The sequence below is a fragment of the Lithobates pipiens genome, unplaced genomic scaffold (assembly GCF_037356315.1).
Source record: "Lithobates pipiens isolate NorthernLeopardFrog02 unplaced genomic scaffold, aLitPip1_a1.2 Scaffold_18, whole genome shotgun sequence".
NCBI classification, from domain to species: Eukaryota; Metazoa; Chordata; class Amphibia; order Anura; family Ranidae; genus Lithobates; species Lithobates pipiens.
In genome coordinates, this window is record NW_027507758.1 from 209,260,450 (window position 1) to 209,288,206 (window position 27,757).

Below are 27,757 nucleotides of genomic sequence, written 5' to 3' on the forward strand. Positions count from 1 at the left end.
TTCCCAACATGTTTCGCAACAAGCTTCTTCAGGGGAATGTGCAACTAACAATAAACATAATATAGAATTAATATACAGAGAAACATAAATATACAATATAATTGCAACAATGCCTAAAGACCTATAATTATATATTTGCAACCGAAGCATATGTGATCTAAACAAAATGGCGCTTACCACTCATCAATTGGCAACCGCAAGCCAGGAGTAACCACTAGATGTAAAATACGTGCAAACAGCCGGCCAGATCAGAGGCCGATTGGCCTTATGGAGGACACAGATGGAGGTAAGTCAGCACTGAAAAATTGGATAATGAATAAATGAAAGACCAGGAAATAATGCACAGATATAGGTGATATGCTATGAGTAATTATTAATATATAAACTAGCCTTCAAAAAATGAAGGGATAGGGCAAAAGCCTCAATAAAATAATATTGCCTAATGCTGGTTAAAAAACGTCATTAATAACCGCGAAAAATATAGCAAACGAAATTAAGAGAGTAGTTCAAAAAAAAGAAATCATTCATTTTCTTTTTTCTTTTTTCTTTCTTTTTTTGAGCTACTCTCTTAATTTCATTTGCTATATTTTTCGCGGTTATTAATGAAGTTTTTTAACCAGCATTAGGCAATATTATTTTATTGAGGCTTTTGCCCTATCCCTTCATTTTTTGGAGGCTAGTTTATATATTATTAATTACTCATAGCATATCGCCTATATCTGTGCATTATTTCCTGGTCTTTCATTTATTCATTATCCAATTTTTCAGTGCTGACTTACCTCCATCTGTGTCCTCCATAAGGCCAATCGGCCTCTGATCTGGCCGGCTGTTTGCACATATTTTACATCTAGTGGTTACTCCTGGCTTGCGGTTGCCAATTGATGAGTGGTAAGCGCCATTTTGTTTAGATCACATATGCTTCGGTTGCAAATATATAATTATAGGTCTTTAGGCATTGTTGCAATTATATTGTATATTTATGTTTCTCTGTATATTAATTCTATATTATGTTTATTGTTAGTTGCACATTCCCCTGAAGAAGCTTGTTGCGAAACATGTTGGGAACGAGTGCTATTGGCTCATCAACTTGCTTTGCCGGGATCCCTTCAGTTCAGTAAAAACGCATATTTTGTCTTTTGTATTCCCATGTATGTTATATTCTTAATATCTAAATTTTAATTGGCTTTATTATACTTTATTCAGAATATAATATTTCCATACTGTATGAAAGAGAACTTTGAGACAATAATTTCTATGTTATGACTTGCGATAATTGAAGAAGTAAATATTTAAAACCTGTCAGGATTTTGAGGAATATTGTATATTTTATATAAGCTTTTCTTAAGTGTAAATGAAAGTTTGCATAGAGACTTAAATTCTCCCTTCCCCCTTACATCCTGTCATTAGAATGTGGAGCTGTGTTCTCCTTAGCCCATACCCTTGTGAAGGAGGATCTGTCTTTTTGGCGCGAAATTAGAAGTCTGTTTTATATAAACAAAAGTTAGATAGGGAGACTTCCTGTTGAATCCTGGTCTCACAACTAGGCAGATGTGCCTCTGGAAGAGCAGCAGCTAGAAGAAAGACACATGTCTTGCACACATCCTTCCAGCATACAAAGGGTTATTCCGCCATTTTAGACAATAGAAGTTACCTGGAAATAACCTTTCATAAGACATTTTAAGATACAAATGATTATCATTGTACTATTTTTGTAAGCATCCTTTTGTATTTAAATGTGTACAAATAAATACACATTTTTTGAATTACGCTGACTCAGATCTAATTAAGGGAATTCGTCGCACAAGATTGATCGATCTCAACATATATACTTAAGACTTTGAAATATTGCACATTATCAATTTATTTCATTGGCGAACTGCAGCCAGTCAATCATAAGTCGGAAGTTTTTTTTTTTCAACTTCCATCCTTTGATCAGAGGGGACGATAAGTGACGAACAGAGATTAAACTTCGCAAAGATTGAAAAAGAACCTAGAAGGAAAATCGATCGATTGATTGTGAAAGACCGGAGAATTTCCAGGAAAAAAACTGACGAGTTTTTATTTGGTGAGTAGAAAAGTAATATGGAATTTGTAGATGTTTTAGCTGATGAAAGTACATTAGAATTTAAAGGTTTATCGAAACAGGTCTCTGATGCTGTTTTATGGAAATTAATGTATGATCAATGCTTTCAGGCAAATGCTGACATTGAGAAGGATAGATTCTCATTAGTTAAAACAAAGAAAAAAGTACGTAATGTAATGAAACTTGTTAAAAGTTATAATACTATGGTGTTTGATATGCCAGGAAAACAAAGTCAAAGTGTAACTGAAAATGTATTTTTTGAACCTAGATGTTCAAGTTGTGAAACTTTTTGCACGTATATTGAACATTTAGAGAATGCAATAGAAATTGCAGCAAAGCAGGAGAAGAAATATACTGAACAATTATTGACTGAAAAAATTGAATTGGAACATAGAATTGATGCATTATTGCAATCTCTGAAAGAAAATGAAAATCAAATAGGTTTTTTGGAAAGCTGTGTACATGAGAATATTTTAAATTTGCTTAAGACTCAATTAATGCAAGCTGAGATTCCTGCACATGCTCAGTGCTCAAAAATGGAGGATGGTGAACATGTGACAAAGGCAGACGTGCACGTCATATCCTGTAATGAGTCAAATGTTAATATTTCCTCAGACAATGAGAGTAGGAAGTCAGTTGACTTCAATAATACTGATATTAAGCAGAAATGTAGATTTTCATCGCCATATGCTCAGAGGAAAGTCTATAAAAAGTTGAATAATAATAATACACAAAAGAGGTTGTATTATCCGAAAATTTTGCCCAGGCGTCAAGAAGTTTATTCTGTACGTTGGCACAGTAATCTGAGGTATAGAGGTCATAATAAGCAAATTCATTTTTCTTCTAAGACCCAAAGACAAAGATTGCAAACTGAAAATAGTCCATTAAGACAGGAAAGGTTTAATTATGTAGCATATAATACTCTGAAAACAGTCAGCAGTCCTTAAATTAACTGCAGATATGGTAAGAATTTTCTGGTTGATGTTTAATGGCTATGAATAAGGATTGATTTGAGTTTAAAAAGATTTGGTTTTGACGTTTGGAATATTATTGAGGATTTTGATATAATTTTAATATTTTTCAATGATAATCTATTGGATTATTATTTTTTATCAATGTGTCATTGTCATGAGTATTAAGGTTTTATTTTTGTTTTGTTCTGGCTGAACATTGAAAGGTTTAGTTCACTTGAAAAGAAGAGTAAAGAATAGTTGTGTTTTCAGTAATTGAAGACCATTTTCAGCATGGTACATAATTAGCAATTGAATGAATAGACAACATAAAGAGACAGAGAAAAGTGTTGAGCTTGTATTTGTTGATGAAAACTGCATTGATTATTGACAAGAAAGATAAGAGAGGTTCACTAGTGATTTATAGTGATAGTTCATATGTTGTACGTTACCTATTTGGAAATGTAGGGGTTTTTGTGGATTCATCCAATAAGACTCTTGTGCAGAAAGAGACATTAGAAGTAATTTTTGACCTTGCAGAGAGTAATTCTTTTGCATATGTTATTGTAAAAATTCCAGCACATAAAAAAGATAGTGAGTTATCTGTAGGTAACAGAACAGCAGATTTATTGGTAAAGGAAGCAGCTTTTGCATGGAGAGTTAGTAGTTCAACCTGAAATGGTATCAATTAATGTTGTGAAGAAAGTGGACACACATATTCCTTTAATTTCAGAGGAAAAAAAGGTCACAATCTTTTTTATTCCTCATAGGTTGCCACAAAGTTATTATTTGGGTCATTAGACCATAAGTTTGTGTCATGACGAAAAAGGATTATTGTGTATTTATAGTTCACAGCACCTACAGGTGGGATTCACTAATGATGATGCTTTAACTATTGTTTAGAGGTTGAATAATCATGTTTTTCTAGTTTGGGATATATCAGCAAACCTCAGTAGTGACAGAGAATGTGTAATATCAGGGAATAGAATAGAGATTTCATGTGTGGTAACATTCACAGTTTTTAGGTATTATTGTGAGGATGTATCGGATAATTAAATCTAGGATTGATAAATGTTGTTGGACAAAGGAAATATTTGGGTTGATGTTGTTCCAGTTATTTTTAATGGATGTAAGAAGCACAATTTCTGATGCTACAAAGTATTCTCCTTTTGAGTTTAAAAGAGAAAGTAAAATGGCGTTTGTATTGCCTCGTGGAGTCAAAATTGGTTGAAGAAGAGATACAAAATGGTTTCTCTATAAATTTTCAGTTGAGAAAGTAAAATGGAGTTTGTGTTGCCTCGTGGAGTCATAATTGGTTGAAGAAGGTATACAAAATGGTTCCTCCTCATATTTCTAAGTTTGAGAAAGAAAGTTAATTCAGGATAAAAAGTGTCTTTGTTCTAGTTAAAAATATAAGTTTTTATATTACAATGTTTCTTGATTAAGAAATAATTTGTATATATATTGATAAGGTAAAAAGGTTTGTGTATGTTTAAAATGGTTTTATACAAAGGGTTATTCATAGCAACCCTTAGGAATTTAGAATGAGACACCCATTGTTTTAGAAAGGTGGGAGGGAAAATACTCATTTTGTAGAACTGTCATGCTCAGATGAACCTTTAGAAGTAAAATAAGGTGGGGGCTGGTTTTTTGTTTTAGGAGTGGACACAGACAATAATGGAGTACACACATTCCAGTACACATAAGACATATATTTATATATATCATGAAGGATTGTTATTAAATCCACGCACATATCGGATTTAATCTTCATTGTAAGAATAATCTATTTTTTGATATTTTACAATTGATATTGTTTTTTGTAACATTTTGTTATTTTGTTGTTAAACCAAAAATTATCTTTTGTATAAGATAAGCGGTCTATTAAGTAGACCAGGAACAGAAAGGGCCGGTTCACACTGCAGGCGATGCGAGGCGACACCGACTTGCCTTGCAGCGACCTGCCGCGACCTCAGCGGCAACTTGCAGATGACTTCTGTATAGAAGTCAATGCAAGTCGCCCCGAGGTCGCCCAGAAGTAGTACAGGAACCTTTTTTCTGAGTCGGAGCGACTCGAGTCGCTCCTCTCAGAACGGTTCCATTGTACAGAACGGGGGCGACTTGCGAGAGCGCGGTGAGGCGAGTCGTGTCGCCTCGCATCGCCCGCAGTGTGAACCGGCTCAAAGGTTTATTTAAGATAAAATTAGATATTGTTGACACAAGTCTAAGACAGAAAAGATAAAAGATGATTAAAGAATTGTTACATGTGAGGCCACACCCAGAGATGGTTGAATGCACATCACAGAGTTTCAGGAGTTGAAACATGGAAAAGTAATTGGGAAAGTCCATGGACATTTTGGGATGTTCAAGGGGTACAAATACTTTCTCAGTTCAGTGAAACAAATATGTAGAAAGGAAAATGTGGGTATAACAAATTTTATATTCCAAGATAATGATGCTGCCTTTATTTTTTCAGGAATTAAAAATAAAAATCGAACCTGAAGAAAGTGCGTATTCCAAAAGAAAAAAGATGTCAGCACAACAAATGAAAAGTGTAAAAGAGAGAAAATTTATCCTCATCACAGGATTCATCTTTTTCCTAATGACAATTTTATTTGTGATAAGATATATCAAGAACTGCTCAAGTTATGCAAAGACTAACAGGAATGAAGAATTACACAACAAAGATCTTATGTTATTCAGAAATAAGAGAGATGTAGACATTGATATCAATGCAGATGAACTGAAAAATAAGAACATTGATATCATTACAAAGGACAAAAATGATAGAGTTATTGATATTAGTGCATATGATAAAAATCATAATTTTAGAGATGTTGATATTAATACAGCAGAAGATTTGTATGGATTTTTATGTATTGGAGATGGATATCTTTGTTGTTTACAATTGTATTTCATTCACAGCAATGATATTGACATCAAAGTTAAAATAGAATCCAAAACAAAGTTTGTTAAAATGCTTATAGACTAAATAACAAAACCGGAACTTTTGAGTGTAACATATTGTTGAGGAGTTTCTGGTCTATATTTTTAAAGGGTAATGAGTCAACAATTTGGTCTGGAGATGTTACTAATATTATGACAAGATCTGGGAAAATACTTTATTCCTTTGATCAATTTTATTATCTTTTTCAAAGTTTTGTAAAAATATTAAATCCAAAATATTTAAACATCATTGGAGATGAAAAAGGAGACGTTGTAAGAACATGGGATTTTAAAGTAATAAGAAAATTTACTGAAATAAGGGTCAAAATTGATATTTTTATAGTTGATAAGATTGTTCCAGAAATTAATATTTTCCCACAATCTTTGAAAATTATGGAAGATAAAGATAATTTGCATTTGATATGTGATACAAAAATATCTTTACCTCAAAATTCATTGTTGACTTGGAAAAGGAATGATGAGTTTTTGGGTAGTTTTCTTTATAGTTCTACTATCATAATTCATAAAGGAATTTTTGGTAGTGTGAATTGGATCAATGATACATTTGTTTATCAACAAATGAGAGTATCTTTGAATGATACTGGCATTTATGAATGTTGCATATCAATAGAAAATTATCCGGTGAAATGTGCAAAGGCAAGTGTTATTGTTATGTCTCCAAGGAAAACTCCATGTGTTAATAAGAAAAGTTTCTCTGCAAGTCCTTTTCAGATTAACCATTTCCAATCCAGAACTCTTTTGAGAGAAGGAAAATTTGTCATTATTTTGTGGAACTTTAATGTTTCAGAATGGAAAATTTCTACAAGGTTTCCACAATGTCAAGGACATCTGGTTAATATGGAATTGGGTATTGAGAGATGGTTTGGAATTAATAATAGAAATCATAACAGAAATAAGCGTGGTATTGTTGAAGGTATTTTAGGAGGGATTGGCACAATCGGGAGTATAACAAATAGTATGGATATTAATACTTTAAAGTCTGATCTAGAAACCGCTGGTTTAGTGGGAAGTAACGGTATTAAAATACAAAGACATTTAAATCAGATTTTAGAAAATATGGTAATTAAAACTGCTAATATAATGGGTCCATCTATTTTACATCTTCAAAATATTACTCTTGATTTGATGAGAAGTGAACAACATTCTCATATAGCCAGAGCATGCTTAGAGATTCAAACAGAATATTCCACTAATTTTAAAATAATTGCGCAAGCATTTCAGAGTGGAATAACTCCTCTTGGCATTTTACAGTATTTACCCAAAGAATATTTATATGTGATAAATCATACAGATTTATGGGTAAATAAATGGATAGGATGCAATCAGGACATATGTTATAGTTCTTCTATGATTCCAATAGCCGGAAAAGAACAAATTTTGGTTCCAATCACTGTTTTGGGATTACCTGTCAGTAATACACAATTATTATACTATAAATTACAGTATACAGATTTTGTATTTAACAATGAAAATTCTGAATTAGAACAATTAGATTTGTCATCATGTTTACAATTCCAGTCTAAAATTATATGTTTACCTAATCAAGATAAAAGCATATTTCATTCTTGTTATCATAATCATACATTATGTTCAGCAAGAATTGAAAATAAAATTAATTCTGAATTAATTACTCGTGTAGATAAAAAGAAGGTTTGTTTTCAGATTATGTCAGATACAGAAAGGGTTAAAACTTTTTTCTCTTCTTGTACAAATACAGAAAACCTAAATCAAGGGTTGTATTGTATAGAAGGAGATATTGTTGCAATAAGTATTAATGGGTTGAGAACAAATTTAACAAATATGTTCATGAAAAATATTAGCGTTCTACCTACACAGTATAATATTTCCCAAATAGATGAATTTCCATGGGAAAAATGGGCAAATATAATTCAAAAGGATCAAGGTTTATTAATAGCTTTGGCTAAGGAATTGCAGAATGCAGAAGTATTGTTTAAACATGAACAAGGTAATTTGCAAGAAATATCGCATCAATGGTCAGAATTTTCAGGAAGTAATTGGTGGAAAAGATTTAGTAATAGTGTATCCATGTGGGGAAAAACTTCGATAACTTCAGCAGCAGGAAATATTTTATCACATCCTATTGTAATTATTTTTATTATTATCATGTTATTTCTTATATTCCAGTTATGTTTAATGTTTAGAATGAAAAAATTATATTATCGAATTAGAAGAGATATTAAGAAAGGAGATGACTTGTTACAAAATAAATTGAAGAGGAAAATGGGTTTTAAAGGTATGAATTCAATTGTGCATGACAAAACATTTGGAGTTATTGAATCAAAGTTTGTTTGAATGTGACATGAATGGTGATGAATGAATTTTTAATCTGAAAAATATGATTAGTATTCATATTTCAGAGGGGAATGTTATATTCTTAATATCTAAATTTTAATTGGCTTTATTATACTTTATTCAGAATATAATATTTCCATACTGTATGAAAGAGAACTTTGAGACAATAATTTCTATGTTATGACTTGCGATAATTGAAGAAGTAAATATTTAAAACCTGTCAGGATTTTGAGGAATATTGTATATTTTATATAAGCTTTTCTTAAGTGTAAATGAAAGTTTGCATAGAGACTTAAATTCTCCCTTCCCCCTTACATCCTGTCATTAGAATGTGGAGCTGTGTTCTCCTTAGCCCATACCCTTGTGAAGGAGGATCTGTCTTTTTGGCGCGAAATTAGAAGTCTGTTTTATATAAACAAAAGTTAGATAGGGAGACTTCCTGTTGAATCCTGGTCTCACAACTAGGCAGATGTGCCTCTGGAAGAGCAGCAGCTAGAAGAAAGACACATGTCTTGCACACATCCTTCCAGCATACAAAGGGTTATTCCGCCATTTTACACAATAGAAGTTACCTGGAAATAACCTTTCATAAGACATTTTAAGATACAAACGATTATCATTGTACTATTTTTGTAAGCATCCTTTTGTATTTAAATGTGTACAAATAAATACACATTTTTTGAATTACGCTGACTCAGATCTAATTAAGGGAATTCGTCGCACAAGATTGATCGATCTCAACATATATACTTAAGACTTTGAAATATCGTACATTATTTCATTTATTTCAATGTACTATATACAACAATATAGTGCTTTTTATGCATATAAATAAATGTTTTTTTATTATATCTTGTTCTAATAGTATTTATAATTGCACCGTTCAAAAATCTCCTTTGCTTTTTCCTTCTTTCCCCCTTCCCTGTTTTGAAATTTTCATACAAACTAGGAGATGAGGTGCCTATAATTATATGGTGTCACTGGATAGATTGGACCACACTTTTTCTAATGTTTTTAAAATAATTTATTGCACAGCTCCGGTGGACTTCCGTCTTGGGGTGTCTTCTCGCCGGACTCCTCCGCTATCTTCTGCTAGCTCTTTTACTAGCGGAGGAGCCCAGCTTTCTTCTTTGTCGCCGCCGCCGTCCGGGGGTCTTCTTCCGACTTTGGGAGTCTTGTCCCCCTCTTCGGAGGTCTTCTTCCCCTCTTCGGTTCTTCTTGCCAGGCCTCTGCTTTCTTCTTCCAGCTCTTATACTAGCGATGGCCCGGTCTTCTGTCCGGCGGACAATTTTGAGTCAAAACTTCTTTATAAGTCCACCGTACTTTTGGAAAGAAAAAGTCAGTCGGAGCCCACACACAAGTGGATTGTCTGGAGTACTCTGGTCCGCCGGGCCAAGTTCGCCGGATAGTCTGATTGTGTGTACACGGCATTAGTGTTAGTTAGTGACGCTGGTTAGTTTGTTTATTTTTTATACCCGCCGTTTATTACCCAGTAAAGGTTTAACCCCCTGATCGCCCGGCAGGTGATATCAGTTAGGTTTTAGGGTCAGATAGGGTCTGTGTCGCCCCAGGTAGTGTCAGGTTAGTGCCAGTACTGCTAAAACCCACGCACGCAGCATACACCTCCCTTAGTGGTATAGTATCTGAATGGATTAATATCTGATCAGATCTATACTAGCGTCCCCAACAGTTTAGGGCTCCAAAAAACTCAGTGTTAGCGGGATCAGCCCAGATACCTGCTAGCACCTGCATTTTGCCCCTCCGCCCAGCCCAGCCCAGCCTATCCAAGTGCATTATCGATTGATCACTGTCACTAACAAAACACTAAACACACATTACGGCAGCATTCGCAGAGTCAGGCCTGATCCCTGTGATCACTAACAGTTTTTTTGGTAGAGTTTGAATCAGTCGCTAACAGTCAGGAGCTTTTTTACCTGTGGGTCTCACTAGTATACCAGTAAATTTAGAGCCCAAAATGGCAAATCGCAGGTACACTAGTGAAGAGGCCTACACGTTTCTGAGCATGACAGATAGTGAAGAGGAAGTCACTCATCTGTCAGATTGAGGGTCAGAATTACGATCCTGTAGACGACAGCGGCTCCATGACAGATAGCTCTGACGACGGAGTTGTGGTCCCTGCCAAGGTCAGGTGTACCAGACCCCGATCTTCTGCTGTTGAGGTGCAAGAACCGCAGGGCTCTCGTATGGAACAGAGAAGTACGAGTGCCGCTATTCCTTCTGGTAAACTGGCAAGCTCCAGCGGCCTAGTATACCCTGGTCGTAGTCAAACCAGCACTGCAGTAACACGTGGTAACATGGTGAGTCCTATAAATGCAGTTCAAGCTGGTGAGGTGGCAAGCACAAGTAGTATCCCGCTGCCACCAAGAAGAAGACAAACACAGGCCCGTCGAGCACGTAGTGTCCTTCTTGCTGCATTCGCCAATGCTAATTGGGAACCCACCACTTCTGCAGCACCCGTACTTCCCCCATTCACTGGCCAACCCGGCATTCAGGTGGAAACAGTTCATTTTACGTCAATTGATTTTTATTCACTGTTTTTCACAAAGGATCTCTATAGATCTATTGTGGATCAAAGCAATTTGTATGCTGGTCAATACATCGCTGCTATTCCCCAGTCCTCCTTTGCCAGAGATTGGAAACCAATTACGGTTTCCGAATTTAAGATCTTTCTGGGTCTATTCCTAATCATGGGCATAACCAAAAAGAGTGAGTTGCGGTTATATTTTTCCACTGACCCAATTCACCATATGCCCATGTTCTCTGCCTCCATGACCAAGGCATGATATGAGAGGATCTTGCAGTTTATGCATTTCAACAAAAATGAACTCTGTCGCCCTCGTGGAGATCCTGGATACGATCGGCTCTACAAACTTTGGCCCCTCGTAAACCACTTCAACCAATGTTTTTCAGACTTGTTTGCTCCCCATCAAGTTGTCTGCATGGATGAGTGCCTGATTAAGTTTTCTGGCCGCTTGTCTTTCAACCAGTATCTTCCCAGCAAGTGTGCAAGATACGGGGTCAAGATGTATAAGCTCTGTTACAGGATCACAGGCTATACATATTTTTTTTTTGGTTTACGAGGGAAAAGATAGTCGCGTAGAGCCGCCAAACTGCCCAGATTACATAGGGAGCTTGTTCGGAAAGGGGTACCACTTGTACGTGGACAATTATTACACGAGCGTGCCACTTTTTAGTCACTTGTTTCATCAGATTGGAATATGTGGCACTGTGCAACCTAATCGTGGGGGCTTTCCCCAGCGGCTTGTAGATTCCCGTCTTAGGCTGGGGGAGAGAGCCTGCTTCAAGTGTAATAAATTGATTGCTGTGAAGTGGAGGGATAATAAGAATGTTTTCGTTCTCACCTCCCTTCATGCAGACACAATGGTCCAAATTCCTACGGTGACTGGTGTTGTGGAGAAACCCCTATGTGTCCACGAATATAACCTTAATATGGGAGGGGTGGACCTCAACGACCAGTTGTTGGCGCCGTACCTAGTGGTCCGTAAGGCCAGACGCTGGTACAAAAAAGTATCTATTTCAATTGGCTTTGCTAACGCTCATGTGCTATACAGAGCTTCAGGTTGGACTGGATCCTTCCTTAACCACTTGACCACTGGGCACTTAAACACCCTTAATAACCAGACCAATTTTCAGCTTTCGGTGCTCTCACATTTTGAATGACAATTACTCAGTCATTCAACACTGTACCCATATGAAAATGTTGTCCTTTTTTTCACACAAATAGAGCCAAAGAAATTTGGTGGTATTTAATCACCGCTGGGTTTTTTTATTTTTTGTGCTATAAAATTCTGTAAAAAAATTAATTTTTCTTTGTTTCTGTTATAACATTTAGCAGATTAGTAATTTTTCTTCATACATTTTGGCCAAAATTTATACTACTACATATCTTTGGTAAAAATAAGTACAAATTGGTGTATATTATTTGGTCTTTGTGAAAGTTATAGAGTCCATAAGCTATGTAGCCAATATCTGAAAATTGATCACACCTGAAGGACTAACAACCTATTTCAATTCTTGAGACCCTGACATGCCAGAAAAGTACAAATACCCCCCCCAAATGACCCCTTTTTGGAAAGAAGACATTCCAAGGTATTTAGTAAGAGACATAATGAGCTTTTTGAAGTTGTAATTTTTTCCTACAATTCTTTGCAATATCAAGATTTTTTTCTCTTTTTATTTTTCACAAAATTGTCATATTATCAGGTTATTTCTCACACACAGCATATGCATACCACAAATTACACCCCAAAACACATTCTGCTATTACTCCCAAGTATGGAATATGCCACATGTGTGAGACTTTTACACAGCCTGGCCACATACAGGGGCCCAACATGCAGAGAGCACCATCAGGCGTTCTGGAGCAATCAGGCCAATTCTGACATTTCTCTCCTACATGTAAAAATCATCATTTATTTGCTAGAAAATTACATAGAACCCCAAAATATTATATATTTTTTTTAGCAAAGACCCTAGAGAATATAATGGCGGTCGCTGCAATTTTTTATCATGCACGGTATTTGCGCAGCAATTTTTCGAACGTGTTTTTTTGGGAAAAAAAACTGTTTTGTGCTTTAAAAAAACAAAACAGTAAAGTTAGCCCAATGTTTTTTCATGATGTGAAAGATGAAGTTATGCTGAGTAAATAAATACCTAACATGTCAATCTTCAAAATTGCACACGCTCATAATGGCGCCAAACGTCGCTACTTAAAATCCCCATAGGCGACGCTTGGTTACATGTTTTGAGTTACAGAGGAGGTCTAGGGCCAAAATGATTGCTCTCACTCTAACGTTCGCAGCAATACCTCACATGTGTGGTTTGAACACCGTTTTCATATGTGGGGGCGGGACTTAAGTATGCGTTTGCTTCTGCATGTGAGCACATGGGGACAGGGGCGCTTTACATTTTTCTTTTTTTTTTTTATGTTCATTTTACTTTATTTATATTAGTTTGACATTTTTATCCCCAAAAATACATTTTTTTATCACTTTTATTGCTAATACAAGGAATGTAAACATCCCTTTGTAATAGGAATATGGCATGACAGGTCCTCTTTACAGTGAGATATGGGGTCAATAAGACACCGCATCTCACCTCTAGGCTGGGAAGCCTGAAATAAAAAGTTTTTTTTTAAAAATTCAGAGTATTGGCAGGGTATTGCAGAGTATTGGCAGGGTATTGCAGAGTATTGCAGAGTATTGCAGGGTATTGCAGAGTATTGGCAGGGTATTGGGTATTGCAGAGTATTGGCAGGGTATTGCAGAGTATTGGCAGGGTATTGGGTATTGCAGAGTATTGGCAGGGTATTGCAGAGTATTGCTGGGTATTACAGAGTATTGGCAGAGTACTGGGTATTGCAGAGTATTGGCAGGGAATTGGGTATTGCAGAGTATTACAGGGTATTGGGTATTGCAGAGTATTGGCAGGGTATTGGGTATTGAAGAGTATTGCAGAGTATTGGCAGGGTATTGGGTATTGCAGAGTATTGGCAGGGTATTGGGTATTGCAGGGTATTGCAGGGAATTGGGTATTGCAGTGTATTGCAGAGTATTGGCAGGGAATTGAGGGGTTAATTTTCGGTGAGCAGCACTGTGGCCACTGCAGATGCAGCCCACAGCGCTGCTGACACCGATCTCACCCCCCTCCGCTTACCGATCGGTACAGATCACCAAGGTGCTGGAGGTGGGTGGCAGTGGTGCTGGAGGTGGGTGGCGGTGGTAGTACTGGAGGAGGGTGGCGGTACTGGAGGGGGGTGGCGGTGGTACTGGAGGGGATGGTGGTCCTGGAGCGGGGTGGCGGCGGTACTACTGGAGGGGGGCTGGTGGTACTGGAGGGGGATGGTGGTACTGGAGGTCGGTGGTGGTGTTACTGGAGGTGGGTGGCGGTGGTGGTACTGGAGGGGGGGTGGTGGTACTGGAGGGGAATGGTGGTCCTATAGAGGGGTGGCGGTGGTACTGGAGGGGGATGGTGTTCCCGCAGAGGGGTGACGGTGGTACTAGAGGTGGGTGGTGGTGTTACTGGAGGTGGGTGGCGGTGGTGGTACTGGAGAGGGGTGGCGGTGGTACTGAAAAGGGTTGCCGGTGGTACTGGAGGGGGATGGGGGCCCTGGAGAGGGGTGGCGGTGGTACTGGAGGGGGATGGTGGTACTGGAGGTGGGTGGTGGTGGTACAGGAGGTGGGTGGTGGTGGTGGTGGTGGTACTGGAGGGTGGGTGGTGGTACTGGAGGAGGGTGGCGGTGGTACTGGAGGGGGGTCGTTGTCCTGGAGAGGGGTGGCGGTGGTACTGGAGGTGGGTGGCATGGTGGTGGTACTGGAGGGGGGTGGTGGTGGTATTGGAGGTGGGTGGCGGTGGTACTGGAGGTGGGTGGCGGTGGTACTGGAGGTGGGTGGTGGTAGTGGTACTGGAGGGGGGGTGGTGGTACTGGAGGAGGGTGGCGGTGGTACTGGAGGGGGATGGTGGTCCTAGAGAGGGGTGGCGATGGTACTGAAGGTGGGTGGCACGGTGGTGGTGGTACTGGAGGTGGGTGGTGGTGGTACTGGACACCAGGGTTCCCAGAGGGCCCCCTTGCTTCAGGATCCCCAGAGAGCCCCCCCTTATTTCAGGGTCCCCAGATACCCCCCTTACTTTAGGGTCCCCAGAGAGCCCCCCTTACATCAGGGTCCCCAGAGAGCCCCCCTTACTTTAGTGTCCCTTGACAGTCACCCCCCCTTCCAGAGGTTTCTCTGTACCTTGCTGGACTCCGCTGTGCACCTTGGCCCCCAGCAGATCTCTGTACCCCCCCCCACCCGGGGGGAGGCAGCGATCAGCAGCTCTATGATGTTCATGGGCGGGGAGATCTTCCTGAGTCTATACACACACTGGAGAGGGGTCAGCACGGCTGTGAGTGGAGAGAGTTTCTCTCATGTAACAGCAGCACAGAGACACCGGGATTGACGTTTTATTTCCCCTTCGTCCTCTCCTGAGCTTGTTAGCTTCACACCTGAATGCCTGCGGAGAACACAGGAGAGAGGAGGGGAGGGGGGGGTCGAAGGGGGAGCAGATCAGCTGTGTGTTTTGTGTCCCATGCGAGAGAGGACGAGGGGGAAATTAAACATATCTCTGTGCTGCTGTTACATGAGAAACACACTCTCCACTCACAGCCCTGTGGATAGCAACCCCACTGGGGCCCCCCCACAGTGATGGAATTCCAGGGCCCAGTTGCAACTGCGACTGTTGCGATCCTGGTAATTCCGCCACTGCTCAGTGATACCCTGCAATACCCAGCCATAGTCAGTGATACCTTGCAATACCCAGTCATAGTTGGTGATACTCTGCAATACCCGGCCATACCCAGTGATACTCTGCAATACCCGGCCATACCCAGTGATACTCTGCAATACCCGGCCATACCCAGTGATACTCTGCAATACCCAGCCATACTCAGCCATGCTCAGCCATACTCTGATACCCTGCAATATCCAGCCATACTCTGTGATACCCTGCAATACTCGGCCATGCTTGGCTGTACTCTGTCTCTGTATGTGACCAGGCTGTGGAATCTCCCACATGTGGTATCGCTGTACTCGGTAGGAGTAGGAGAATCTATTTTGGGGTGTCATTTTTGCTATGTACATGCTATGTGTTTGAAATATTGTATAAATTGACAACTTTGTGTTAAAAAAAAATGCATTGCAACCACTTCCCGCCCGCCGGCCATCATATGACATCCTTGACTTTGTGCGGGGATCATTCAGATATCAGCATTTTCAGACAACGATTTACTACACCATATGAATGATCATAGCAGATGTTCTGCTGCTTGATCATTCTTACAGGAGGCGAGAGGGGACGTTTTTTATTTTTTATTTCATGCTTTCCAGCCTTGAGGTGAGATGTGGGGTCTTATTGACCCCATATCTCACTGTAAAGACGACCTGTCATATTCCTATTACAAGGGATGTTTACATTCCTTGTAATAGGAATAAAAGTGATCAAAAAAAATATTTTTGGGGAAAAAGATGTCAAACTAAAATAAATGAAGTAAAATAAACAATAAAAAAAAAATGTAAAGCACCCCTGTTCCCATGTGGTTACATGCAGAAGCGAACACATACGTAAGTCCCACCCACATATGAAAACGGTGTTCAGACCACACATGTGAGCTATCGCTGCGAATGTTAGAGCGAGAGCAATAATTCTGGCCCTAGACCTCCTCTGTAACTCAAAACATGTAACCAGTAAAATAATTTAAAGCATCGCCCATGGGGATTTTTAAGTAGCAAAGTTTGTCTCCATTCCACTAGCGTGTGCAATTTTGAAGGGTGACATGTTAGGTATCTATTTACTCGGTGTAACGTCATAGTTTCATAGTTTCATAGTTAGTTAGGTTGAATAAAGACACCAGTCCATCCACTTCAACCTGATTGAGTGTCTACAATTGTCCCTAGCTCTGTACATTGCACACTTAGGTCGGTCCCTACCCTCAAGGAGCCCACAATCCAAGGTCCCCATTCATATACTAGGGCCAATTTTGAACAGAAGCCAATTAACCTACCTGCATGTCTTTGGATTGTGGGAGGAAACCGGAGTACCCGGAGGAAACCCACGCAGGCACAGGGAGAACATGCAAACTCCAGGCAGGTAGTGTCCTGGTTGGGACTTTTTACTGCTAGGTGAGAGTGCTGACCACTACACCACTACACCACTATGCTGCCCATTCATCTTTCACATTATGCAAAAACATTTGGCTAACTTTACTGTTTTGTTTTTTTAAAGCACAAAACCGTTTTTTTTCCCCAAAAAACATGTTCGAAAAATTGCTGCGCAAATACCGTGCAAGATAGTAAAGTTGCAACGGCCACCATTGTATTCTATAGGGTCTTTGCTAAAAAAGCATATATAATGTTTTGGGGTTCTATGTAATTTCCTAGCAAATAAATGATGATTTTTACATGTAGGAGTGAAATGTCAGAATTGGTCTGGATGCTCCAGAATGCCTGATGGTGCTCCCTGCATGTTGGGCCTCTGTATGTGGCCAGGCTGTGTAATAGTCTCACACATGTGGTATCGCCATACTCAGGAGTAATAGCAGAATGTGTTTTGGGGTGTAATTTGTGGTGTGCATATGCTGTGTGTGAGAAATAACCTGATAATATGACAATTTTGTGAAAAAAAAGGAAAATAAATCTTGATATTGCAAAGAATTGTAGGAAAAAATGACAACTTCAAAAAACTTACCATGCCTCTTACTAAATACCTTGGAATGTCTTCTTTCCAAAAAGGGGTCATTTGGAGGGTATTTGTACTTTTCTGGCATGTTAGTGTCTCAAGAAATGAGATAGGCCATCAGTACTTCAGGTGTGATCAATTTTTAGATATTGGCACCATAGCTTATGGACTTTATAACTTTCACAAAGGCCAAATAATATACACCAATTTGTACTTATTTTTACCAAAGATATGTAGTAGTATAAATTTTGGCCAAAATTTATGAAGAAAAATTACTAATCTGCTAAATTTTATAACAGAAACAAAGAAAATTTCATTTTTTTACAGAATTTTCTGTCTTTTTTCTTTTATAGCACAAAAAATCAAAAATCCCACCAAAAGAAAGCTCTGTTTGTGTGAAAAAAGGACAAAAACTTCAAATGGGTACAGTGTTGCATGACTGAGTAATTGTCATTCAAAATGTGAGAGCACCGAAAGCGGAAAATTGGTCTGGTTATTAACCCTTTCATGACTAAGCCTATTTTTGGCATTTGGTATTTACAATCCATATTTAAAATCCATATTTTTTGCTAGAAAATTACTTGGAACCCCCAAACATTATAAATATTTTTTCTATAAAAGCATAGTAGCCCATTATGCTTTATATTTGCAGGGAATCAAAGAGGAAGTAAACCCACCAGGGTTTACTTCCTCTTTAAGTGCCCAGTGGTCAAGTGGTTAAAAAGAGCATATATGCTGAAGCATGGGGGCAGCAGGGGTGGAGGAGCTATTTGCTCCTAACTTTTGCGGGAGGATGCCCCCATGCTTCGGCATATATAAATGGTGCATGTATGCCCATCATTAGAAGTGGGTGGATGAAGGGAGGTATTCTAATGGTGGGCATACCCACCGATCAATCTCTTTTTTTCATTCAGCCCACAGGCTGCATGAAAAAAAAAAGATTACAATATATGCCCAACAAGGACCAGCAACGTACTGGTATGTTGCTGGAATTTGAGTGTTTATACCAGAATGATGCCTGAGGGTTTAGGTATCATCTTGGTATATTTTTTTTCAGCTAGCGGTCGGCTTTCATGTAAAAGCAATCCTAGGGGCTAATTCACTTCTAGACTGCTTTTACGAGCAGTAGGAGGGAATGCAGTCCACCCCACCATCTTCCATGGTTTGCTCCGGCTCTCGTGTCCCAACAGGGAACCTGAGAATGCAGCTGGTGGTTCCGCCAGCTGACTATAGAGCTGATCAGAGACCAGAATGGCTCCAATCATCCCTATGGCCTAAGAAACTATGGGCTACAAGCATTTCATGACTTAGATTTTTCCGGATATAAACAGCGCCATTGGGAAATTGGGAAAGCATTTTATCACACCAATCTTGGTGTGGTCAGATGCTTTGAGGGCAGAGCGGATCAATTTTTTAAAAAAAGAGTACCTGTCACTACCTATTGCTATCATAGGGCATATTTACCTTCCCTGAGATAACAATAAAAATGATTAAAAAAAAATACATAAATGAAAGGAACAGTTTAAAAATAAAATAAAGAAGCAAAATAAATAATAATAATAAAACATAAAATAAAATAAAAAAAAGCAACCCTGCCCCCCCCCCCCCCCCCGCTCTTGCACAAAGGCGAACGCAAGCGTTGGTCTGGCGGCATATGTAAATTGCACCATGCATGTGTGGTATCACCGCGAAGGTCAGATCAAGGGCAGTCATTTTAGCAGTAGACCTCCTCCGTAAATCTAAAATGGTAACCTGTAAAGGCGTTTAAAGGCTTTTAAAAATGTATGTAGTTTGTTGCCGTTGCACATTTCTGCTCAATTTTAAAGTATGTCGTGTTTGGTATCCATGTACTTGGCCTAAGATCATCTTTTTTATTTCATCAAACATTTGGGCAATATAGTGTGTTTTAGGTCAGGTAAATTCCCCGTGTTTTTTTTTAGCAGCAATGAGAAACAAAATAATTTGTAAAAATTCCTTGATTTTATTATCCAAAACACAAACATCATTGGGTGCAAAATATATTTAAAATATGAGCTCTGGTGTACAAAGTACGGAACAGTTTCAGGTAGAGGAAGGTACATACATAATTTACAATTACTTTATAAAGTGATTATGCTATATTCAAATAGATTTCCATAACATTTAATTCATATGACCATATGATATTCACAATACCCTGCATTTCAACCATGGAAAAAATTATTACAGTCTCTGGGGGGGGGGGGGGGGTTCTTTTCACATTTCTGCAAGTATATCGAAAAGGATAAATATTAACATTTCATTGTATTGATTTATATGAGTTGCTTTCCCTTTAAGACAACCTGTAATATTTACCCTTTCCCCCAACAAGTCTTTTATGCCCAAACCAGAGACTTTCCTTAACCACTTGCCTACTGGGCACTTAAACACCCCTCCTGCCCAGACTAATTTTCAGCTTTCGGGGCTCTCACACTTTGAATGACAATTATTCAGTCAGGCAACACTGTACCCAAATGAATTTTTTGTCATTTTTTTCCCACAAATAGAGCTTTCTTTTGGTGGTATTTGATCACCTCTGGGTTGTTTTTTTTTGCGCTATAAATGAAAAAAGACAGAAAATTTTGAAAAAAAAAAGCATTTTTCTTTGTTTCTGTGATAAAATTATGCAAATTATTACTTTTTCTTCATAAATTTTGGCCATAATTTATACTTCTACATATCTTTGGTAAAAATAACCCAAATTACTGGATATTATTTGGTCTTTGTGAAAGTTAGAGAGTCTACAAGCTGTGGTGCGAATCATACAAAATGGATCACATCTGATGTTCTGGTGGCCTATCTCATTTATTGCGGCCCGAACAAGCCAGGAAAGTACAAATATCCCCCAAATGACCCCTTTTTGGAAAGTAGACATTCCAATGTATTTAGTAAGAGGCATGGTGAGGTTTTTGGTGTTGTAATTTTTCCCACAATTCTTTGCAAAATGAAGATTTTTTTGTTTTTTATTTTTTTCCCCACAAAATTGTCATTGTAATAGGTTATTTCTCTCACATAGCATGTGTATACCACAAATGACACCTCAAATGAAATTCTTCCACTCCTCCTGAGTATTACGATACCACATGTGTGGGACTTTTTCACAGCCTTGACACTTAGGCCGCGTACACACGCGCGGACTGTTCGCCCAACCTTGTTCGTCAAACAGTTTGACAAACAGTCCGCTCAAAATTAGCATGAACGGACTTGACCACACACGATGAACGAACAGTCCGCTGAAACCGTGCGCGATGACGTGAACGGCACGTACGACGGGACTAGAAAACGACGTCCTATACACTGCAATGCAACCTTCGGCGTGTAAATCCTTTCTGAGTATGCGCGGAACTTAGTTTGACGAACAAGCCTACACACGAGCGGACTGTCCGCTCAAACCAAGTTTCAGCGGACAGTTTTACGGAAATTCCGAAAAACTTTGTTCGTCAGACTGTCCGCTGAAACTGTCCGCTGAAGCCCACACACGAGCGGACTGTCCGCTGAAACACTGTTCAGTGGACAAAGTTGGGCGAACAGTCCGCCCGTGTGTACGCGGCCTTAGAGAGGCCCAACATGCAGGGAGCGCCATCACGTGTTCTAGGAGCATAAATTACACATCTAAATTGTTGACTACCTATTACACTTTTGAAGGCCCTGGAGCACCAGGACAATGACACATGACACTGACGTGGCACTGATGGCAGATGGCACTAATACATGGCACTGATGGCACGTGAAACTGATGTGACACTGACGACAGATGGCACTAATACGTGGCACTGATGACACTTGACACCGATGACAGATGGAATTAATCTGTGGCACCGATGACACATGACACTGATGTGGCACTGATGACAGATGGCACTAATACGTGGCACTGATGACAGATGGCACTAATACGTGGCACTGATGACACTGATGACAGATGGCACTAATACATGGCACTGATGACACGTGACACTGACAGGTGGCACTGATACGTGGTACTGATAACATGTGACACTGACAGGTGGCACTGGGGTTACATGGCACTAGGGACAGGTGGCACTGGGGATACATGGCACTAGGGACAGGTGGCACTGGGGACACATGGCACTAGGGATGGGCGGCACTGGGGACACATGGCACTGGGGACAGGTGGCACGGATAAGTGGCACTGGGGAAAGGCGGTACTGGGAACAGATGACACTGTTAGGTGGCACTGGGGACAGGTGACATTGATAGGTGGCACTGGGGACACATGGCACTGACAGGTGGCACTGGGGACAGATGGCACTGATAGGTGGCACTGGGGACAGGTCACACTGGGGACAGATGGCACTGATAGGTGGCACAGGGGACAGATGGCACTGATAGGTGGGCATGTGTGTGTGTGTTTCACTGTGTGTGTGTTTTACTGTGTGTGTGTTTTACTGTGAGTGTGTGTGTGTGTGTACACTCACAGTCACAGACTCTGCAGCTGCAGCACGGAATCTCTCCCTCCTCACACGCTGTCTCTGTGTGAGGAGGGGAGCCGGCAATGAGAGATGATCTCATATGTTTACATATGAGATCACCTCCCATTGGATAGCCCGATGGAGTGCTAAATGGCCACTGTGATTGGCCATTTAGCACGATCTGTGATTGGCTGTGGCCGAGGGACACGGCCAACACAGAACTTCTCCGATGCGTGCCCGCGGCGGCGCGCATTAGGGAAGTAAACAGGAGGACATCCAGGGACGGCCTCCCGGCAGCTAGCGTCCGCTCTGTAGCCGTCTTTTGGCTATAGGGTGGGCGTGAAGCGGTTAAAAGAAAATAACTTTCTATAGTGTGTTTTAGTGCATTAAAATTTTAAAAAGTGTGTTTTTAAAAAAAAAAAAAAAATACGTTTGAAAAATTGCTGCGCAAATACTGTGTGAAAACAAAAATTAAACACCAACCATTTTAATCTGTAGGGCCTTTGCTTTAAAAAATATATATAATGTTTTGGGGGTTCAAGGCTATTTTCGTGCAAAAAAAAATTTAAAAAAATTCGCCTAGAGGCGATTCAGTTCGCATTGTGCGCTATACAAGTATTTCATTCATTCATTCATGTAAACAAAAAGTGTCAGAAAGGGCTTCAAGTGGTTAGAAGAGTGGGGGATGTGTGACATAAGCTTCTAAATGTTGTGCATAAAATGCCAGGACACTTCAAGCCCCCCCCCCCCCCCCCCAAATGAGCCCATTTTGGAAAGTAGACACCTCAAGCTATTTGCTGAGAGGCATGTCGGGTCCATGGAATATTTTATATTTTCACACAAGTTGCGGGAAAAAGACACATTTTTATTTATTTTTTTGGACAAAGTTGGCACTAAATGATGTATTGCTCAAACATGCCATGGGCATATGTGAAATTACACCCCAAAATACATTCTGTTGCTTCTCCTGAGTATGTGTGAGACTTTTTGGGAGCCTAGCCACATACGGGACCACGAAAACCAAGCACCGCCTTCAGGATTTCGAGACAGTTATATCTCTGCTCTAACAGTTCCCATTTCTGGAAGTTCTGCCCAATTTTTGGTCTATATTGTAAGTTATTTTATTAAATTAATTAATTAAGTGGATCAATTTGATACTCTCTCTATTTAACTGAGGTTCCACATATATTTATATTTGTCCTATTTATTTGCTATTTTAGTAAAAACATGCATCCCACCCCTGATGACTGGCAAGAAGCCAAGAAACACGTCGAGTTCTCAAACTAAGGATGCCCAATTAAGCTTATTTTAATCCTTGATAATATCAATTTTGTCTTATAGAGTTTGTACTCATTCATGTGATTTTATGATTTTGATTGGTAATTTATGTATTTCTGATATGAACTGCATCCATGTATGTCCATTGATTTGTCTATACTCCAGATTTTCTGATTATTATTATGAAAATATATAAATTTTATATCTATATTTATATTACTGTATTACCATTGTATGCATTCAGATCATGGACTACCCCTAGGGGTTATTGATTATAAATTAAATCTAAATCATTTCATCTACTCACATGTATTTATATATATTTTTTTTTTTTTCAATTGACATCCTTCATTTAAAGTCCCACTTGCCCTTCTTTTTTTTTATACACTATATCATTTAGTGACAACTTTGTGCAAAAAAAAAAAAAGTTTCTAATTTTTCCGCAAACTTGTGGCAAAATATAAAATATTCCATGGTCTCAACATGCCTCTCAGCAAATAGCTTTGGGTATCTACTTTCCAAAATGAGGTCATGGGGGGGGGGGGTTATGCAATCTTGGCATTTTATGGCCTCAAAACTGTGATAGGTAGTGAGGAGTGAAAATTTACGCCCTTAGAAATCCTGAAGGGGGTGCTTGGATTTCGGGGGCCTCATACGTGGCTAGGCTCCCAAAAAGTCCCACACATGTGGTATCCCCATACTCGGGAGAAGCAGCAGCATTTATTTTTGGTTTTAATTCCACATATGCCCATGGCATGTTTGAGCAATATATCATTTAGTGACAACTTTGTGAAAAAAAAAAAGTTTGTAATTTTTCTGCAACTTGTGGCAAAATATAAAATATTCCATGGACTCGACATGCCTCTCAGCAAATATCTTGGGGTGTCTACTTTCCAAAAAGGGGTCATTTGGGGGGGTTTTGTGCCATCTTGGCATTTTATGGTTTTCAACACTGTGATAGGTATTGAGGAGTGAAATCAAAAATGTACGCCCTTATGCCGCGTACACACGTATCAGACTATCCGGCGGACTTAGTCTGGCGGACTGTCCGCCGGACTTTCCGAACGAGCTACCTGCCCACACACGGTGCTTTTGCGGCGGACTAGGTACGATGGACTAAGTCCGCCGGACTATCCGCCATACTTTTGAAATGAAGGGACTCGCCCACACACACGGAGGAAAGTCCACTCATTTAGAGCGCAGCTCCACGTAGCAGGAACCAGCAAAGTAAGCGTCGCTGGCCCTGTCACCTGGTATGGACTTAAAGGGGAATCCCTACACTGGAAAAACGGCGTGGGGGTCCCCCTAGGTCTATATCAGACCCTTATCCGAGCATGCTACCCGGCCGGCCAGGAAAGGGGGTGGGGACGAGTGAGCGCCTCCCTCTCCTGAGCCGTACCAGGCCGCGTGCCCTCAACATGGGGGGCGCCTTGGAGAAGGGGGGCGCACGGCCCTGCCCTGCCATTTACTGCCCTGCCATTTTAGCACCTCAAGATATTAGATAGGCAGTCAGAAACTAAAAGCTGTGTAAATTCCAGAAAATGTACTCTAGTTTGTAGACGCTATAACTTTTGCACTTTTCACCAATAAATATACGCTTATTGACATTTTTTTTACCAAATACATGTGGTTGAATACATTTTGGCCTAAATGTATGACTCAAATTGAGATTATTGCATTTTTCTTATAACTAAAATTAGAAAATATAATCTTTTTTTTTAATTTTCTGTCTTTTTCCCTTTATATAACAAAAAATAAGAATCGCAGAGGCAACCATATACCATGAAAAATGTAAAACAGAAAACTGGCGCTCAGAGTGACAAAACAAAATAAAAAGCAAATTATCTACACAAAAAGTGAAATAAAATAACATGAAATAGAAATAATTTTGCAGCTGCTGTATAAAAGTGCTAAGACTTCAAAAATTGCTATACCAGTGAGAACAGCACTAGCAATAGTGACTACATAAATATGCTAAAAATTAACAGAAATAAATATCCATCATGATTGTGCCTAAAGTATCATCATATGTGCAAATGATAAAATATATATATAGTGTCCATCAGAATTAATTAAATTAATAAAATGTCCAACATACTGAACGTGCAACACAATATATCCCCTTCTTGGGCTAAACTCACCACCCAGGCAACTGGAGCTGATTGGCCAAATATATGAACTGATGGTATATAGAGGGTTTCCAAAAACCAACAAATGCACACCAGATTGCAGAAGGATTTTCAAATAAGTGTTCCACCAATAAGAGAAAAGATTAGATATGGTGAAATATTGCGAGACTTCTTTAAAAGAACTGCGCATAAAGCGGTACTTACAGGATGCAATGGAAAATCAAACATTCAGAGCACACTTCCACGATCGCCGCTCAGCTAGCGTGCGTTCAACGGAGGCAGGAAATGGCATCAGTGGCTAGACTGTAGACCAGGAATTATGTTGATGCGTTTCACCCCTCCTCCAGGGCGTCATCACAGACATCACTTCCAGTCAATAGAGAGTGACATTTATACAAACTACACGTAAAAGACTCCTCCTAAACAAGGTGGAGCAAACGCCAATCATGATCAGAGGAATTAAGATCACCCTATATCTTGCATCATCATCATCATGTTGGTTCGCATTGCATTATATAAAACTTTATTTGACAAAGACAGAGTAACAAACATCCGTTCTTACATATTTAAAATATCTGGAATAAAATATATGAGAAACAATAAAAATATATATAAAATATAACACAATTATAATAAAATAATATAAGGAACTTGGTTTACTATACTATATTTATTATTATCTTTCATGTAAACAGACCCATCATATCAGGAATCTCCAAAATAAAAAAAAGATAGAAATGAAAAATAAAAATAAAAATGAATAAAATTAAATAAAAATAAATAAATATATATATATATATATATATATATATATATATATATATATATATATATAAATAAAAATAAAAAAATAAATACATGGGGGCGTGGCTACCGCACGGCTGAATGGAAGCTTGAGCCTGTAGCTTCTCTACACAGCCGGGGATTAGCACGGACAGAGGCGGCGAATCGGCAACCCAAAGCCATATACCCCACCCGACAGCCGCGGAGATCACCCCGGGATGGGAAGAAGGAGGCGAGACACGGTCAGTACGGGGAAGCTCCCCCATTTCTTCCCCCCTCGCCACCACACACGCGGCCAAGATGGCGCCGGTGGATCTTCCCCAGGAGGCTCCAGCACGTCGTCCCCAGCGCATCCCAGCTCCGGATCCGCTAGTCTCCTAGCTCGAGGCAAGGATCTCCAGGCCCTGCAACTCCGCTCTCGCAGAGTCCAACCAAGAGCAAGCCCAGGTTGTCGGATGACTCCATACAGGCAGAGGTAAGCCCTGAACGCAACCATGCTCTAGCTCTCACTGACCTGCCTGACTCATTCCATACCTTCCCTGCCTCAAACCAACCTGTCTCAGAAACAGTGTTAAAAGATATGCTATCCTCGCTGCGGGCTTCTCTTAATACTGACATTTTACAATGTGTGGCTAAAGTTCAAGCTGATGTGACTGATCTAGGTAACAGAGTGGATCATATAGAAAGCAAAATGGGCGAATTTGCTTCTTCACACAACATACTTATTGACGCTCATAACGACCGGGATGACCAAATAGAGTCGCTCACTGCTAAAATCGCAGACCTTGAGGTTAGACCGCGCTAGACGTAATAACCTTAAAATCAGAGGTGTCCCTGAATTAGTCTCAGTGAGCCAACTGAACCAATATGCTTGTGATCTGATCCGCACAGCTATCCCTAATGTATCTGACACAGAAGTAATCATTGACAGGATACATAGACTGCCTAAGCCCTCTTTCATTCATGATGATGTCCCCCGGGACGGGATAATAAGAGTCTATTTCTTTCACATCAAAGAGCAGCTTGCGGCATGTTTCTGTAAAAAAGAACAACTGCCCGAGCGTTTCTCAAACCTCCAACTGTTTGCTGACTTATCCCAATACACATTACAGAAGAGGAAGTCACTCCTGACAATCACAAAAGCTTTGCGGAACCATGATATTTTATATCATTGGGGTTATCCTACTCGTCTGGTCATCTCCAGAAATAACACTTTGTCAGTGGTCAATACACTTGAAGAAGGGCTGGCTCTCCTCCGTAAATGGGATATCCTCCCTGCACAGCTTCCGACTCCCCGACCGCAACACTCCACACAGCAGTCCCAAGAAGATTGGCAAGTGGTCTCACTTAAGAGGAAACACCAAATCCATCGAGACCCCGCCGCCTCTGGTCCACTAATTTGATCTTACTTTTCCTGCAACATCCCCCGGCTCAATAGAGCCTCTCCAAGTGAATCCCTTCCTCCCTCATGGATCTTGTGCAGTATACCTGCAATCAGACCCCTTTTGAGGTTGCTCCTTCCTTTTTACCACAAAGCTTAGACTTGGTTCT